Consider the following 19,967-nt stretch of genomic DNA (forward strand, 5'->3'; position numbering starts at 1 on the left):
TACATTATGAACACAGACAGGTATGTGTGAGGACCATTATTCCTCGTTAAATTGCACATCACTAGTGAAATAAATACATCTTCCCTCATCTTCATTCCAACTGTAAGTGTGGCCAACACAGTCCCTCAACATTACAGATTGATTTTGTTCTTCTATTGCTTTTAGTATTTCATGAAAAAACAGGCTTTCATAGCATTTTTAAAAAGTATACAATATTAACCTAAAAATTGCTCAGACATGTAAGATGTACTGGCCCTACTGTTAAGTAGCTGATGTTTATGAAATGCAATTAGAGAAATGACAGTTATTTGCAGCAATGCTCAAAATATATGTTAATATCAATGTGTAATACGTCTAGTTAAATGAATTCTATAGGTATATGAAATCAATATCACAGTCTAAGATTTATATGGACCCTTTCAAAAATTAAACACACAGCCCACAAAATGTAAACATGGTGACCTGTGTACTTACAAGCTGAGCTAAGACTCAAGACATGCAACTTATGCGCAAACAGGTACTGCTCATCAACAATTGTTGTTCAACAGCTGAAGTTATTAGGTCATTATGGATTATGGTGTTATTCATAGAAAGACTAGATCAGTGAGTCATTACCATGCACAACCTAAACCTTAATATAAAGTATTGCAATATGGTTTTAAAAAAATGGTATGGATAAACTTAACCAAAGTAACAGGTTCCCTTATGTAGTTTGGAATCCACAACATGTCAAAATTTAGACATGCTGTCCAGTTGCTTTACAGGCTAAGCTAACATTCAATATTTCATTGTAGAATGCAAGTACTGCAGCTGTTTATTATAAATCCTGAGATAAATGGCAAAATATGGCAAATGCATACAATTTTAACTCCTCTCAAAGTGAAGACACAACAGCTATCAACATATAACTAAAACATGTTTAAGCAATGGTACGGGCATTAATGTTTAAATTAAATAAGTGTGTCTATGTACTTGTTTATGAAGAATGAAGTAAGTAAGTTATATTTGTGTTTGTATTCCAACTTGTAATGGTCTAATAGGTGATAAAGTTGGACTACATAGAAAACTACATCCACAGCCTAGGCATTATAGACATCTGTAACTCACAAGAACAGAAACTATATGAAATTATGTACTTAGATGTTGTGAAACATATGTAAATATACAAAGGCATAGTTATGAATATTACTCAATTATTAAATTAAGTAACAACATGGGTATCAAACCTATAGTTAAGAGGGCAGTATGTACAAAGTCTACTGAATTACCCTCATGACCTAATTCTCAGAGCAGCTAAAGCATGGTAGTAAAAATATCTATATGCTATGTATGGGTCAAAGAAATATCTATAAAATCCATAGGAATGATAAGGTATACACAGAATATTGATACTTACCATAGGGATCTACGGGCTGCATCCACACCTCATTGACCATCCTTCAAAGCTCCACTGCATCTCTCCCATACAGGTCATCATAGCAGTGATGCACCTGCACTCCAGTGCAGTATATCCCTGTCCTCTATTGATAGTCCCTATCATGACCCAGGTCAACACCTTGACCAGAACAAAGTTCTTAGGCCTGGCTCTCTACCACTGCTCCAATCCAGCATACACTCTCAACATCCAGGTCATCTCCTTGTCAGCCCAGTTGGGTGTATGAACATGTCTCAGCCTTCTCGAAGTAGCCATCATGATCCTCAAGTAGCAGAAATATGAAAAACACAAAAACACAGAAATGCTCAGTGAGATACCAATCAGTTCATAGTTAGCAAAGATCTGATCAATAAATTTATCAAAATCAATATTTGAAAGTGGCCCTTACGACATGTTCTAAGATTACTGGAAGATAACAGGCATGGTACCATTTATTGAACCAATTAGGCATTTATAGTTGGTTGTTTCAGCGCATAATGGCAATTTATGCAGATGGGCATGAATGAGATTCCAAAAACTTAAATTTTAATTAACCTTATTAATTATGTATGGCACAAATGGTACTTAAAGCTGGGCACACACAAGGTGCACTTTGATTCTGTGAGTCTGAGTGAGAGGTACATTGGCAAATATTGGAGGTTCTGTAGTGGCAATTAGTATATCTGTTAAAGATAATTTTTTCTAAGGGTAAATGTTTAAAGTCATATTTACTCAAAATGTTAAGTTTAATAAAAGTTGTTAAAAGTTCCTGGAGGCATCTTGTCTGGAAATTTATGCATACAGGTGCTGTTCTTCTAAATATTTTGGTTCAATCCCATATGCAGTTGTATGACAGGCATTCACAGCAAATGATAACAGTATATGGAGGAGGATTTATGGATCATCCACACTTCTTACTGGTAATTCCTTTTACTCTGTTGTCTAACTACAGAAACCTATGGATTACGACAGTGTCCATATTTAGTATCTGATGTTGATATTACAAATATTTCTTAAATCATGCTTCCTAAAACATGTGCTGCTGCTGTTATGGATAGTTCATCAATGATGCTTCTTAACAAGGATGTTGTCACTGCTGTCTCAACTTACTATGGATTTGTACTACCTATGAAACCTGATGTATTTCAACACATTCCATAAGTTGTTTAATCATTAACTGATACCGTATTTTAATGTGAAATGCAACTATATGCTGGCGGCATGATGCTGTTGTTTTTCAGACCTCCCTTCAACATATATGTAGTGTCAGGGGTTCTAATACCAGTTGTGAACCATACAGAGATTGTATGAAGGCACTGTTGATACTTTTTACATGTCATATTAGTATTTATCACAGACAGTGTTATACATATCTTTGCATTGCACAGCAATGCATAATGTTTATTTTGACATATGCTGTTCATAGAATCAAATGCATAAATGTGTTGAACCATGATTATTATCATGTAAGTATGTTTTTCGGATGGTCAACAGTCCTAGTGGTGACAATTTCCCCTCCCCAGAGATAGGGTATCATAACTGATGCTCTCTGCCACATGGAAGGAGAATCCTAAGCTGTTCAGGGAATACTATTTGGTGAAATTAAATCTGGATGGACCTCACCAACATGCAATGCAGTTAAGGACCACAATCAATCCTGTGAGGCCTGTAGCTGATGCTGCTAGGACATGATACTTCATGCAGCCAACAGAGTGACACATTATAAGAGTTCAAGGGACACAACCAGTGGTGAATCACCACTGAACCCCCAATGACTTCCCAATTTGTTTGGCCTCACTGCATACAGCAGGAGGAAAGTAATGAATCCCTGGTGGTGGGATTGAAGCTGGAGTTCCACAATGGACATATATGCATTTACATTCAGTACAGGGATGAGTATTGTGACACTGACTGCATATTGCTTCAGCCTGCATATTCATGTATTTCTGTGTTTGATTTACACAGCAGAGTTGTGCTGTGAACACTCTGCCACACAGGGTGAGGATGATGAACGTAAGTATAATTACAAGCATTGGTACATCTCAGTTACAGACAGAGCAGTGTAAACTATGTTTGTAATGATTATTGCATTAATATTCACAGGTCTCTCTTCTTTGAGCCTACACTAGGGAGCAACGAGTGAGTCTCTCTATACTATTGCTGTGCAGGTCTATATTATTTCATCGAATGGTAATTCGGCAAATAGCCATTCATCAAACACCTATTTATTGAAGCCACTTTTCATTGAATGGTGAATTTTAACTAGGGCAAACCAGAGGTTGGCCACCATCTGGAATTTGCCATTTTCCCCATTGTAGTGTGATCTTGGAGTTGGTATATTTAGTTAGGGGGTGTGGAGGGCATAGCCCCCCACCATGGCAGGTTTTAAATTGTATTTTATTTTTTATTTATTTATTTATTTTTGTGGGCACTAAGTGGCCAACCACTTGTTTGCCCTACTGAAAATTTGCCATTTCGATAAATAGCTGTTCAATAAATGGCTATTCACTGAATAGCCATTTGATGAAGTGTTATAGACCCATTGCTGTGCACACTACCTTGTTAGTGTCCCCATCTCATTTATTAGCACGATGTTTACGGTTATATTTTTATTTCCCTAACAATATGCTCCAGAAACACTACAGGTATATCCAGTGGAGGGGCAAGCCACACATTATCAAGTGCAGAAAGACCAGGTATGTTCAACAATGTATAGCACATGTGATGCCTGACATTTTTTGTCAATAATTGTCAATACAGGCCCTTCTTGTGTACAGTTGTGACATCCATCATATGAGTATTTGCAGCCCATATTACTGTATCATATATGTGATGGTGTCAGTATTTGTTTTGCTAAACTAAACACATAACTGTGCTATCTTTCTCTTTACTTTCCCATTACAGGTTAGACAGTACAAAACACAAACTCTACATAGCAGGAGAGCTCAATTGCACATACAAGTAGTATGTGTATGTCATACATCATGTGTGTGTTAACTATGTTCACCTGACTAATGGTGTGAATTATGTGACCCATATTTTTCCCTACACTAATTGAAGTTCACCCCAGCTGAACCACAACATCATTCCATGAGTGTTTGACAGGTGTGTTTTTATTTTTTATTTATCACATATGACGTATGTTGGCCATATTAATAGATTCAATAGTTGCAGTAAGTATATTCCGTAAAACATACATATAGTAGACTGCAAATTAAGTCATTAGTATTTGTAACATTGCAGCAAAATATACATACCAAGTGTCTTTGACATTCATCACATGCTGTAGGCATATTGTCCTGATCAGTGCCTTTGTATCTTGTAGCACAACTGTCTATATCATCCAGCAGCAATCCAGCAATCATGATGTTGCTCATGATGTGTCTCAGCATGGTAGTATGGCCCCTGGCACAGAGGACCTTCACTTGTTTGGAGTGTCCATCCATGAGTTTGATGCTGATGTTGCACCAGATGTATACTCAAATGGCAGTGTCCACTTGTCGATATACTTAGAGGATGATGGCACAGTGGATGTTGAACAGGGTGAAGCTGTTGATCAACAGTTGGGAGCACTGCTGCTGGCAGATGCACACAGAAACCAGACACAGAGCATCACTGTATATGTAGGCTGTAGATGTTATATATGGCCATGTGTCAGACAGTGTCCACCTCCTGCTGTGGACAAATAAACAGTCACAGCAATGGCATTGTTCAGACATGCATGCACTTTCCTGTTCCACAGATCATGTGACACACTAGCTACATGTCATGCATGGAAAAGAGTGCAGACACTGAGAGATTATGGATGTCTCCAGACATCTGCATTGGCCTCTCAGGTTGACAGTCTGTTAGCTGTAACATGGTCAGTGGAAACCCTGGCATCTATGGTATTGCAGCAGTGTCATATTACATGTAAGATTTTGCTTTCCATGATTATGCACAGCAGATTGTATCCTGTGAGAGCAAGCCACCTTTTCATAGAACCACCAATGGGCATCAAGAATCCCTGTCTGTGGTCTAGCCAGCACAGATGTCAGCTGCTGGCCCATCTGCTGAGGTTCTACCAGTCACAAAGCCTTCAACTTGTAGTCATGTTCCTTTATCTTAACTTGGTTTTGTACCCCATCCATCTCCTCTGTGGAGAAACCAGGGCAGGATGTATCTGTACATGGTCATGGCAGAGCGCACAGTGGTGTGACATGTCAGCGAGCTCGACCAAGATTGGGCTAGATATGTTCAACAGTGTAGTACACATAGCTGACTCATATTATTTCAATGCCAATGAACTGTGATATGTGTTTTCTGAAATAAAAATGCCTGCATTATGTTGTGTATGATTTATTTTTTAATGTTTTAATAGTGTATAGATATGTAAGTGTACCACTGATGTGTGTCATTGTTTATCATACAGTGATACAAGAAACTGAATGTGTATGCATACCTGTATCAGTTGCACCCTGAGTTGATGTTTTTTGACACACTGGCATATTTTCATGTTGGGATATTTTATGATTATGTGTGATGCTCAGTGTGTACATCTAGTGGTTATTTGTCATTAGATGCCATCTATGTTGCTTTGGTGGAACAACACTTGGACATAAATGTTCAATCTGTGTTTTCATATACATGTAGCTTGTCATAACTCAAATGTTTGGGTCAGATGCTTGGGGTATTTCATCCACATCTGCAGCTGGAAGACTGCCACATTCTTGGGTTAGAATGTTTGGAGCATGGCACACACTGTCATCATCTGTGCTGCCTTCTCAGGTTTGTATTGCAGTACACCCCCAGATGTGTCCAGACACCTGAACTTAGCATTCAATACACCAAATACACATACATTACACACTCTATCATGTTTCTGGTTGTTGCATGTGCTCAGTGTAGGTCTTTTGTACATGGTTACATGGTTCAAGGTACAGGATCATTTCCCATGGCTCAAGTTGGATAGCCACAGTCACATGTTGTGGAGAATAGAAACACTTTTGGTCAGACTGGATGCTGTTGTGGGGAGGGGGTCCTTTGAATACTAGCTGTGTTCCTATAATTACCCAGTAGCAATCCCTCAGGAAATTCACCTTGCTGGAATGAGGTCCTGAGTCCACTTTCCCTCCAAATGGCAACATCAGGGACACTTCATGGGTCTGTTGCCATGATGTTTGTTATGCTGCCATCTGCTGCACAGACATCTAGGCAGTTGATGGATGCCCATCCCTTTCTATTTATGTATCACTGCTTCTGGATGTACTATAGGTATGTGTGTGCATTCTATTGCACTGAGTACGTGGGTTGAACTTTGTTATGTTGTAGAACTTGTGCATTACATTTCTCAACTCCATGGGGGTGCATGGGAAGTGCATGTAGTTATCCAGCTTGCTGCACATTGTTTCCAGGAAGTTTACCAGGATACAAATGGTGGCTGTATGTGATACTCATACAGCATCCCCCATGTGTCTCTGGAATGTCCCAGATGCAAGCAGACCCAAGCTGAGATACACTTTGGTTTCAAATGGCTTGGGGGTTCCTCACAGGGTCTACACAGACATGTGTGGGGAATACATGTTACAGACAGCCTGCACCATATGTCTGTCTAGACGATATCTGTCAATTATTTCCTGGTTTGACAACTTGTTTAGTTGCAGCCTTGCTTTGACTCTAGCCGGCTGCCTTCTAGGATGCACAGTCACAGCCTCATTTAGGGCTTGCATCACTGCTGGCTGTTGCAGTATACTAACAGCAGGTTGCATTTTTATATGTTGTGTTTCATTGTGCTACAGATTTTGCAGTACTCTATAGTATTTGCTTGAATTCCTTGGGGTCCATAATATATGCATCAAGAATTTCAGAAATGGAGTGAGTGTGGCTGTTTTGGTGGCCACGGTGGTGCAGACGTTAGCGGTGCCACCTCACAGCAAGAGGTTCTCCGGTTTGATCCTCAGCTGGGGTGCCTTCTGTACAGAGTCTGCATGTCCTCCCTGTGGTCACGTGGGTTTTCTCCAGTTTCCTCCCACATCCCAAAGACATGCTGTAGGTGGATTGGATACTGTAAATTGGCCCTAGGCATGAGTGTGTGTGTGTGTGTGTGTGTGTGTGTGTGTGTGTGTGTGTGTGTGTGTGTGTGTGTGTGTGTGTGTGTGTGCCTTCTGTGGAAGTTTGGGCACCGGGCTGGCAAATCGACACCGTAAAACTCCACTGCCAATCATGAGTGGACAGGTGATCCACTGTGGCGACCCCTAACCAGGAAAAGTCGAAAGAAGAAGCAGTGAGTGTGGCTGTTTCTCGTATTTGAATTGTGTTGTGTGCACACAATGTGTTTTGGACACACACTGAATATGAGCAGAATCTTTAATTATCCTAAGCTGAAAACTTAGGTACTCAATCTGCCTTCAGCTTGTTTTCTGGAATTGAGTCCATAGCAGGTGCACTGATGTCTCCCTTCTGCATCCTGTAGGGTCTGCAAATTGATTTGAGTGTACTTACAAAATCCAGCCCCATATTTAATACATAGGATACTGGTGACGGAATACTGTCCCCATTTTGGAAATGGTTGATGAGTGATCTGCAGGAAAGAGTGAATCCAGAAGCCATTAATTTATATATTAATATTAATTTATATATACTAGCTACACTTCAGGCTTTGTGGATGATGAAGGGTTGGGTTGGGGAATGGTGCAGTTTCATTTTCATGATGTCTGATGTTAGTAGTTACTTACCCTGGGAAGATATTCGTTAGTCTGGAGAAGAAGTATTTTAAAACATTAGTAGTAATTTGTTCCCTTAAATTCAAATAATTTTATTATTTTTAATACTTTGCACAGGAACCATGTCAGTGTACATTAATCAAACAGATTGTTATCACTCTAGAATTTATCTTACATCTTTATTAAGGATTTTCTTTTCATGTTTAATGTGCACACTTCCTGTGTATAGATGCTAATTGTAATGGGGCTGGCATGATCAAATGAAAAGTCTTACTGCATTATATTATTATAACATACATTTTAGAAATGGTACATAACATTATATAAAATATTTATGCAAACTATATATTTTATTTATATATTCTTTTATAATTTAAATTGCTTCAACATATATATGGTCAATTGATTTCTAGTGTTTTATCTTGTACCAATTAATAAACTATAATTGATGATAATTACAAAAATAATAGGCGTGGATAATATAGAGGTCATAGGAATGAAGATTGCGGAAGCAAATTTCTATTTACATTAATTTATGCTAATTCTCTATATGAAGTTTTATAAAGCTAATGCCTTGTTTGAAAGTAATAACTCAGTCCAAAATAAATAGCATGGTTGTGTGTCATTCTAGGGTTGTATGGGAAAACCGTATAAACACCTTCACAACTGGGAATAGTTTCTCACTCTGTAAGATAATACACTAAGGTAAAATCAACTATTGTTTCATTTTAGCTAGTGTCTTCAGGCATTTGTTTTTATTTTATTGTAACATTTGGCTGAGTTACAAACTGTAATTTAGAGAAGTATGAAAACAGATGCTCAAAATAATAAGTTCAACTAATTAATTCTAGCTGAGTAACTGATACAAGTTTTCTCAATCTAGAAATTGCAACCTATTTATCTATAATATGATAGCTGTAAACAAATTCAAATGTATATTAATCCTTAAGTCATAGAAAATAGGAAGGATGAAATCAGGAAAGAAATTATCAGAAGAAAGTGAGGAAGAGGAGATAATGAGAAAAGAAACAGGAAAATGGAAAACAGTAATAACACAGTGACAGAAAATTGAAGAAGAGGCTAAAGATAAAAAGAACAGATTCAAGTAATTATGCTTTGTAGAATAAAATTAAAAATATACAATGGTAGGAAAGATGTGCAGCATACGTTTACAATTTTGTGTCTGTAGAAATAAAGGAATAAATAGATGTGAAATAAATTCAGATAAATAATAACATAGAAAGTGAGGATATGTAAAGAAATAATTTAAAACAACTTGGCAGCAATGAGAGAGAATGAATCTAGTGAATCTTCTTCTCAGGAAAGAAAAAATGCAAAGGCTCTTGTCGGAAAGTATAGAGGTAGTTTAATTGAGAGATCCTACTTGAACTAGAAATCTGAATGGATTTTATGTGTAAATATTTAACAGCATTTATAATTTTTAGTATTTTAAGCTCAATACTACTAACATGTCTATAACAATTAAAATTAGTGGAAAAATAAGTAATAGTATTAATATAAAAACAAAGCTAATAACCTGTATATTTGATATGAGAGGTATCATGTTTAGAACCAGAATTTTTCTGAGTTATGCAGTATTAGCATTTCTAGTGAAATGCATTAAAAATCTGAAATTAAATGAAATATTATATTTTTGAATACCAGTACTTTGATTAAGAGTTAAAATGAGGATGTTTAATAGAAGATCTCACTTTTAATAGAACCTGGATTATTTTTCTACAAAAAATGCTCATTAAATAACAAGATAAATATAAGTGGAATATATCACAATACGAGATTTTATTATAGGCATCCTTAAAAAATAAAAGAAGTAGCATTATGATTTGGTGAAAGAAAAATATCTTAATACCTAAGATCACACTTATGACTGTAGATCAATATGATATATTTACCATGGTGATAACTGAATGTAATAATAATAGAATTTGAATATTATAAACTTAAATTGATTTCCAGGTATTATGGTAGCCAAACTAGCCATAAAAAAAGTAAAAACAGTTGCTTTTAGTGTGAGTCTGCCCTGATTCTGAAATAAATGCTCTCAGTGTATAAACAGGCTTACACAAGTAGTTAGATTCCAAAAGACCTACTGTCATTGCAAGTGACACTTAGAGAAAGTCTTTTGGAATCGGGCCTTTTGAGTTTGTACATAATAATACGTAAGGTAGTTTATTAGCATAAGCTAAAACATTAGAAATATGGTTATGTCTAATAAATATCAAATATACATTTATTATATGATACATTTGAACTCCTTAGGATATTCATACTATTCATATACCTTTGACACTCAATTTAGAATAGATAAAATTCTGATTTTTAATGATCTGATTTCTGACACACAGAATTTTAAAATAATTATGTACCCCTTCTCAGATCATAATGCCTTAAACACTAAAGATTTCTAGTAAATATAAGAAACCAGTAATGGCATCAAGAACACCATCACATACAGTCATTTTAGGTAAATTCAGAATTTGCTATATAAGCAATACTTGGTGGGTTGATGAACATTAATAGCTTAACATGAGTGAACACAATTACGATTTGGACTCCTTGAATGCTTACACTTATGGTAGAGTTATGGACTGCTGTAGCAGGAAAATTTAACAGTGGAAAAAAGAACTACGACATTCAAGACAAAATTACTCAGTGAAATCTAAATTTCAAAAGCAAGGCAGAACTGGCAGACATAACAGGGATCAGGTTAAATCAGGTTACATTTTTTAATAAAGCTTATCAAGAAATTATTCCATTAAAACTGAGATAACTTTATTCAAAAATAAATATGTCATTGTATTTTTAAATATGTCATTGTATTTAATGACTCCTAAAAGTATGCACAACTGAATCAAAAGATCAAAAATACAAGTTATTGCTAATCAAAAAGAGAAAATAAAACAATTAAAGATAAATCAAAAATAGAATTTGAAGAAATATTACAAGAGTTCACTGGTGCAACTCGCCTTTGGTGTAGAAGGCTGTGGCTTCTATTACTATACCAGGAAGATGTAGTGCTGATATGCAGTACAACATAAGGCGGTGCTGCACTCCTGAGTGTATCATCATTTGAATGAGATATTAAACCAAGTCTTTATCTGCCTGACTTGATGGTAATTTAGGTTAATGTAAAAGATCCCATAGCACCTACCGAAAAGATAGGGAAATTTCCCCAGTGCCCTGGTCAAATTTTCTTTAGTCATATAAATGCCACTTTAGGTCTCCTTTGAAAAGATGCTACAAGGCTAGTAAGACTAACCTGAACAACAAAGAATAAATAGATAAGAATTTAGGAATTATTACAAGTCTTTAAGCCACTATCCAAAAAAGGAAAGTGAACCACAATATTTCTATAACAATGTAATCAAAATAATTAAACAGTTTTGCCTCTGTCACATCCAATACTTCATCACAATCTGATTGAAATAAAGATTTTGTAATCAATATTTAGTAATGATACTGGTCTATAATACAAGCATAATGTGGGATCTATGCCTTATTTTAAAATTGGGGAGATTAAAGAATACTAGAATACTTCCATCATAATTTTGTTTTCTGCACTATTATTATTTTCAGCAAAGCCTAAATGTAGAACTCTATACATATAAAATATGAGTGTATAATGAATAATTACTGAAGAGATTGTCCAAAACACAAAAGGCTGAACTTCCTTGTCAGTGCTTGCATTCATTGCTATCTGAAATAATCTAACTAAAGTGATCACAAATGTAAACCAAAAGGTTACATCTATGGTCACCAAAAAAGAAACAAAAACAGCTTTTATGTTGGATGCTTGCCCCCACACCCCTCTACATACAGGATCTGCCCCATTCCCTCATTCCCACAGAAATTAAATATACTAACTTCAGGGTTGCACAACTATGAGGAAAGGGAAAAATCTTGAATTATATAAAGTTTCATTTCCTGAAGTTCACCAGTTACATAATATGACTAACTGTACCACCAATGAATGTTTCCAAAATGTAAGCACACTATAAATACGTGCAGTGAATAATCATATAACACTCATAAAACATGAAGAAAAGCGTGTCTACTTTCTGTTATAAAGGAAATATGACTTACCAGTAAGAATCTATGGCTCGTATTAGTGGACTGCTGCCTTCCTGCTTTTAAGCTCTCTCATAAGCTGACACATTCCTAATTGTGGACAGCAATAATACAACATCCAGTCATCGCACATTGTCCCCTATACAAACAAAAAAGAAAATATAAATAACTTTTAAAACATTTTTATAAAATAAGATAGGTTAAAAGCATTGCCAATGATAAATTCCTTTTTGTGTACAACATGTATCTTTTCAAAAATGTAAGTATCTGGATTGACCTTGCTTTCCTTGTACTTGGAATTCAGACATTACTGTATCCTGTGGCATTTCACTGTTCTGTCATTTAACAGAACTTTGCACTCAGTTGCCAAGAGTTACCTTGCAAAAGGGTAAACACATTCAAGTCAGAGTGGAGGGTAGTTTTAGTTTTACTTTATATAGATACAAGAAAAGAAGAGTAATTTGATATGCCCATAACTGTAGTGCTTCGACTGATACTCCTATAGGGTTATAACAAAATGGGAGTTCTGTTGAATGACGGATGTCATGATCTTTGATGACGTTTAAAAAGTTAGGAGGTATCCATCTTTGGACAGATAATGTTGAATCTAACCAGGATGTCATCAGGTCTTGTATATGCATCACATAAAACCTAAGTTGTCCTATGCCATTTTTCAGTTCTTACAGCCAGGATATTTGGAATTGTGAATCAGTTTTTAGGATGTAATCTGCAGACTAGTGTAACAGCTCCCCATCCTATCCAGCATATGCCAAACAAAAACAGTCCTTGAACCAAATAAGGAATCAGATGCAAAAACCAGAGAATACAAGAAAAAGAAAAATAATCTGGTTCCACACAGCGGTGAAAATCAATATGTCCTTTATTGCAGTAGGTAAGCGCTTTCTCGGAATAACATCCACTTCATCAGAACAACAAAGATAGAATAGCAGTTACATTTTTAAACACTAAAACATCCAATCAAAAATCAGATAAAATGTGCATCATAGCTAAAAGCTATTCACATTCTTTACCCTCTTGAGCTACATGTAATGATAGTGCGCTGGTTTCTTTAATACTTGAACACCTTAGGGATATCAGGAATGTTAAAGAAACCAGTGCACTATCACCACATGTAGCTAAAGAGGGTAAAGAACATAAATTTAGCTTTATGGTACTACAGATTCCACATAGTACCAAGAGAGGAGGTGACATAAATAATAGAACAGAATCTAGTGAACAGAAATGGATTTTGCGCTTTCAAGCTGATAAATCTCCTGGTTTAAACAACAGAGTTTCCCTGAAACCCTTCCTTAAAGCACGGCCATTAAAGCATTAATCTCTCTTTTAATATTTTATCATATATGTTTCAATAGTCCATCTTTTATTATTTTTTACTATTGTATTTACCAGTTTTAAGTACATATTGTTCATTTAGTCTGTTTTATTCAACTTTTTAACGATCTATATATTCTACAGATGTATTTTATCACATGGCTTTTAGCTATGATGCACATTTTATCTGATTTTTTATTGGATGTTTTAGTGTTTAAAAATGTAACTGCTATTCTATCTTTGTTGGTCTGATGAAGCGGATGTTATTCCGAGAAAGCACTTACCTACTGCAGTAAAAGACATATTGATTTTCACTGCTGCGTGGAACCAGATTATTTTTCTTTTTCTTCTATCCAGCATATGTTTTGAGACAGCATACTTTTTCAACATTGAAAAAAATCTGATATGATTAGCTTTAGCAAAACTTAGCAACAAGGTATTTTGACAAAAAAATCTTATTTTTATAAAATGAAACCATAAATTGTTGTAAATATGCCAGCTTTTTAAAATAGCACATCTCCTGGCACAAAATACATAAATTATTCTAAAAAGTGTATACTTTGCCATACATAGCATATGCTTGGCTATGCTCTTGTAGTTTACTCGATAAAAAAATATTTGCGCAAGATATTTAAATAGTGAACAATACACACCCGAAGTAATTACCACATGAAAAGGAACAGCTAGAGGGAGTATCTGTGCTGATGTCAGAGTGTTTGACCTGAAAATCTGTTATACTACATAACCATTTGATTAGACTACCTTACTTTTGGAAGCTTCTAGCAGCAGAATAACAAATGGGGCACTGGGTGATGAAGAGGCAACTTCCTATTAAACCAATCCTACCTCCACTGGATGATAACAGAATGCATGTATAGGTATCCTGTTCATGGTGTCAATAATATATTTCACTAATATATGTCAGAGTTAAAAACCATCTTGTGTAATGTGCTCAATCAGGACCTGTATCTCTTTGTCTTCATGAATACACACAGTTGTACAAATGCCTTTGAAATCCACACCTTGTGCTATATGTCATTCCTCTCAACTTCTTACAGCAAGAAACCTGGACAAAGCCATAAATAATGGTGGGACAAAAACTCAAAAATAGGGAAATTTTTTAAGTTCTGCTCTTACAAACTTAGAACATTGATAGAATAACAGGTTTTGCATTGTCATGAATTTTCTGAAGGGTAAGAAGTCAGAACCTCATTTTCTGACTTCAATCTCCAATGATTTGCCAGTGATTTACCAGAAAAAAACAAAATTTTACAAGGAACAGACCAAAAATATGAAGCAAAAATCTGGACATTCTGCAAAAATCTGGACAGTTGAGAGGTATGCTCTATGCTGTGGCATCTAACTGAATATTGTCATGGCCTTTTTACAACACACAGCAAATTCATTTTTTTTGCCAAACAGTTTTCTTCAAGCCTTGCTTAAGATCAAAGACTATATTTCCTGTGTGTAGGGTGCACTTCTCATACTTTAAATTATATTCTAAATGCTACTGATATGCTTATAATGGAAATTAGAGTAGGTCTCCTGAAATTATGTTCTCCTTTCCATGACTGACACATGAATCTAAGCATTGCCAAAATATAAGCTGTCATTGCTCTCCAAACTCATTGCAATATCAGATGAAAATACACAGAACAAATGACAACTTTGAACCCAGTGGCAGTGCACACATCCACTCTTTGCTTCAAATAATTTTCAAATATGCTCTACCATTCGGAGACCCACCCTTTGCCCTTTATTTCCTTACCAATATACTCTGAGTTGAAATGTCAAACATTTTCCTTGTGTCCAGATAGCTTACATCTACAGGATTCACTTTGTCAATCAGTAATAAGTGATAATTCAATCACAAGCTCTAAGCCCCTAAGGCAAGCAAACTCATTTCCCAGGACTGCCATCATAGGGGACTCCATTGTAAGATACAATGAAGCCCCTCTAACCAGGCTGAACAAGGAGAAGATAAGGGTTAGTTTATTATCTGGTAACAGGATCCACAAATCATGCATGCACTCAAGTCATTACACCTCAGGTACCAGCATGATTACATCATAGTCCATGTAGGTATAAATGACCTGAGATGTACCTCCCTGGACTATAAGAAGGGAGGCATTACATAGCTTTCAGACTATGTGTCTCAGGCTGGCATGAGACTAGCATTGAGCAGCATATTACCATCACTGAGGATGTTGCTATAATATGAGCAAAACATGATTGATTTCAACAAATGGCTGACTTTCTGGTGACATTCTAATTGTATCCAATAGTTGTCAGTTTGGGAGGACATGGTTAACAGACCATGTTGCTTTGCCAAGGATGGTCTGCTCCTTTCTCCTCTAAGCTTCTGAATATTAGTTTAATCTTTGCCAACCTATAGTGTCTTTTTAGGCAATACCAAATTGACAAACCTACTGGTATAGCAAAATCAACTCAACTGAACATGAAGATGTTACTCCTGAATGCCAGGAGCCTAAAAAACAAAAAAAAAAAACAAACAAACAAAAAACTAAACTCCCTCAAAGTCCTTCTCACTCTTGAGAATACAGACATTAGTGCAGTTAACAAGATATGGTTAGAGTGGCAGAGAGAACCCCAGCAGAGTGTAAGGTTTCAGTGCCTTCCACCATTTCAGACCAATAGCTGCACAGACAAGGGCTAAAGATGGAAGTGTCTCAGTATATACCATTAACAAGCATACTTCTAGGGTGGTCCAACAGGATGACATACTGGAGTTCCTCCATCAGTAGATCACCATTAACAAAACCTCATTCCATATCTTAGCCAGCTAAACATTACCCACCATGTCCCAAGAAGATCACAATTCATACTTAGACATACTGGAGACACTTACCCTCCATCCTAACACCTTACTCATGGGAGACTGTAATTACCTCTCTATATACTGTGAATCCTACATGGCCTCAGACCTACAGGTACAGAAATTTCTGGATTTCATAAATACAAACACCCTTGACCAACTACAGAATATGCCTGCTAGAGGCTACAAGATAGTCAACATCATCCTCACAAATATGGGAGAATGCTGCCCAATGTCTTGTTCTCTCTCTGGTAAAGTCCAACCTTAATGCTGTCTCATTTGAAATCAAAATCCACTCTTTAATCCCATTAAAACCAGTAACCATTCCAAGACAAATTACTTTTTATTAAGTGATGGTTTATCAAAATTCAATGCCCCTCCAAACCCAGAGAACACAGCAGCCTATGCTGAGTTGCTCTCAGGAACTTTGGGTAACCATGTCAATGGCTGCATATAGGCTGCATTAGCTACGAGACATAAACCCAGGAGTAGCCCCAGAAATAAACTGCCCTAGTGACATCCCAAATTAAAGAGGATATACAATAAAAGGAAAAAATTATGGCAAAAATCAGGAAGAGTACTTCCCAGAAAGATAAAAATGCTCTCGTCAAAATAAATAGGCAACTAAGAGGGCTAATTGGGTCAAGTAAAGGCAACTTTGAGGTTAATCTAGCCTGGTGAAAGATTACCAAAGGGCTTTCTTTAGCTATGTCAAAAACCTCAAGGGCAGGATACAGCACCGTTCTGAACTGGTGGCTAACAGTGTCACATATAATGAACCTGGTGATATAGTGAACCTGTCAGATGATAAATTTAATTCTATCTTTAACCACCTCTCACCCACAACCATCCCCCCAAAAATACCCTCAAACATAACTCTTCCAACTATGATTAGGGAGCAGGTACTGGCTGTGCTCACTAAACCAAAGAATAACAAATGTTAAATAAATTAATAAAATATGGCATCAATGGGCCCTGATAACATCCCAGAATGCATCCTGAACAATCTCAAATATGACTCCTCAGGACCTCTGGAGTCATTATTTAACCACAGGCTTAAGATAGACTTTGTACTACATGAACAGAGGACTGCAAAAGTCATCCCCCTTAATAAGGGAGGACCTTCAATAGATCCTGGAAATAGACCCATTAGTCTGGCTAGTATTATTTGCAAAGTCTTAGAAAAGACTTATCATGGAAATGATCACCAAAGGCATAGGAGACTGCCAGATACAAGATCCACCCCAGTTTGGCTTTGTCAAAGGAGGGTCATGCTTACTGAATCTGGTGGACTTCTTTGAAAATGTCACTAAGGCAATGGATGAGGGGAAAATGGTAAATACTGCCTACCTAGAGCTGGCTAAACATTTGATATAGTACCCCACTTGGGCATTGCCAACAAACTTATGGAACTATGTATAAACTCTTTTATAACACACTGGATTGCTAGCTCACTCACTGGTAGGACCTAGTAGGTTACAAAGAGGCCAATCACCAGTGGAATCCACTAGGGTTCTGTGCTTGGTCAACTCCTCTCTGACATACCTCTTGGATGTCAAAGCCAATATGAAAGGCTTCCTGCTAACCAAGTTCACACATGACTGCAAATTTGTAGCAGTCATTTAATCCCTGCCAAGATGAGAAAACCCTTCAGGAAGTTCTAACACAAACACTTGGTGTCAAAGCCATGGCTCACAATTCAATACCAAGAAATGCATTATATTAGCTTTTGGGAAGTCTGCCACCCTAGGTAACAAAGTCAACAATAACACACCCCTAAAAGTTGATTCACTGGTCAGTGATCTGAGAATTCATTTAGGTAGTAACTTAGTCTTCAACCAACATGTCCAAGGTACTAAGAAAATCCTTTGATATTGCTCAGTGTATAAGCAAAAGCATGGCATCTAGCACCAGAGAGGTCATCATGCCACTGTACTTGGCCCTCAACAGACTACAATGCCTTCTTTAGTATGTACTGACAAAACACATGCAGCAACTGAACGTCCACAAAAGTTTCTAACAAAAAGGAATACAAGGAGTAAACACAGTGTCCTATGCTGATCTCCTCAAAGCCCTGTCTCTTTACTCAGTATCATACAGACATGTGAGAGGTGATCTTTGCCTGGCATACAGGCCATCCCTGGACCCTGTTCTGATGAACCTTTGCACATCTGCAAAACAAGCAGCATCAGAACTAATAGAGTAAAAGTCATAAATTTTGCTTGAAACATAAATAGGACATGATGGAGAAAGAGGTATGTTTCTTGGATAATTCCCTTTCTTTGGAACAGACTCCCATCCATGTGAAGCAGAGTTTCACCCTATCCCTATTTAAGCACAACTTGGAACAATGGATGGGTAATCAAAAATTTACCCCGGTCTGATGCCTATGCCTCTGATGGATAGAGGCAGTCAGTAAATCACTCTTATAGAAAGCAAAACATCTGGGTTGCACAGCTAAGCTTATAAGGGCCCTAGTGGTCATTAGACTAGTATACACCTATGAAGCTATGAAGTTATGTGGTAGATGCATGGTCTGGTAGCAGCTTGTTGGGAGTCAGTGAACATATTCTGAAAAGGTGGTGTAGAACCTGCCATGTTAAGGACACTGGTGATGTGTGCTGTGGTAGCCTGTGGGCTCAGGATTCATTGTGGTCTGTAGCAGAGATGGCACAAAATTTCAGGAGAGTACATGTGCACCCTAATGAAGAGCCTGTGTTAGAAATTATTGGATGTTGTATCTTTCGGCTTTTTCCCGGTTAGGGGTCACCACAGCAGAACTCCGGTCCGCTAATGATTGGCAGTAGATTTTTACGTGCCAACTTGTCAGGCCTGATGCATGACCTTCAATGAAGGTACGCCCATTCACGCATGTCTCCACACAGAAGACGCTTTGGCTGAGAATCGAATAGGACAACGTCTTACTGTGAGGTGACAACACTACTGCAGCACCACCACTGTGGTGTCTAAAACCATGATGAAGATCATGTACAGGTTTAACACTTCATCAGCCCACAGGGGACAGTGACAGAGTAGAAATATGGGAGCAAAATGATGCAGCCTGATGAGATATCCCAGGAAAGGAAGCTGACAAGTGCTGGTGGTTATTTATGTAAGAGCAGCCACAGGGAGGTGTATTAGCATGTGTGATCAATGTCTGACAGTGATGCTATGTCATGAATGCTCTGTGTCATCAGGGTATATCTGGCCTGTGACAAGCCATCTCTTATTTCAACCCTTCCACAGTCCTAGAGAGCAGAACCAGCTCAGGCAGAGTGGAGGACATTTAACATCTGCCATTCAAATGTAATGATAGATGACATGTTATCCCCCCCTGAACTGAACAGCACCTTTTCTGTACTCACTAAAATTGTGCATAATGCCGGATGTCACTCCTCAGACTATGCATTTGTTGCCCTTCATCTAATTGGCCATGCATCATAGTCACCATCTCCATAATAGAGTTTGTAACAGCTGCATGTGCTTGTTTCATGATCTTGTATCATGGTGATAACATGCGACTACCATGCTACTCCCTTGTGCAGTGCACATACTCATTGAAGGGAGTGTATCTCACAGATGCTATCCATTCTGG

At 37.2% G+C, this 19,967-nt stretch overlaps 1 long non-coding RNA gene across 1 annotated transcript in view; it reads right to left on the reverse strand.

Moving 5' to 3' along the window:
• The window catches only part of LOC122793258, a 450,552-nt gene that overhangs the window by 216,962 nt on the left and 213,623 nt on the right, over positions 1–19,967 (reverse strand). The window contains exon 3 of the long non-coding RNA XR_006363456.1: positions 12,220–12,343. This is a non-coding gene — a long non-coding RNA (uncharacterized LOC122793258). The remainder of the gene's footprint in view (positions 1–12,219; positions 12,344–19,967) is intronic.

Source organism: Protopterus annectens, chromosome 2.part0 (assembly GCF_019279795.1).
Source record: "Protopterus annectens isolate FY-2018-M chromosome 2.part0, PAN1.0, whole genome shotgun sequence".
NCBI lineage: Eukaryota > Metazoa > Chordata > Ceratodontiformes > Protopteridae > Protopterus > Protopterus annectens.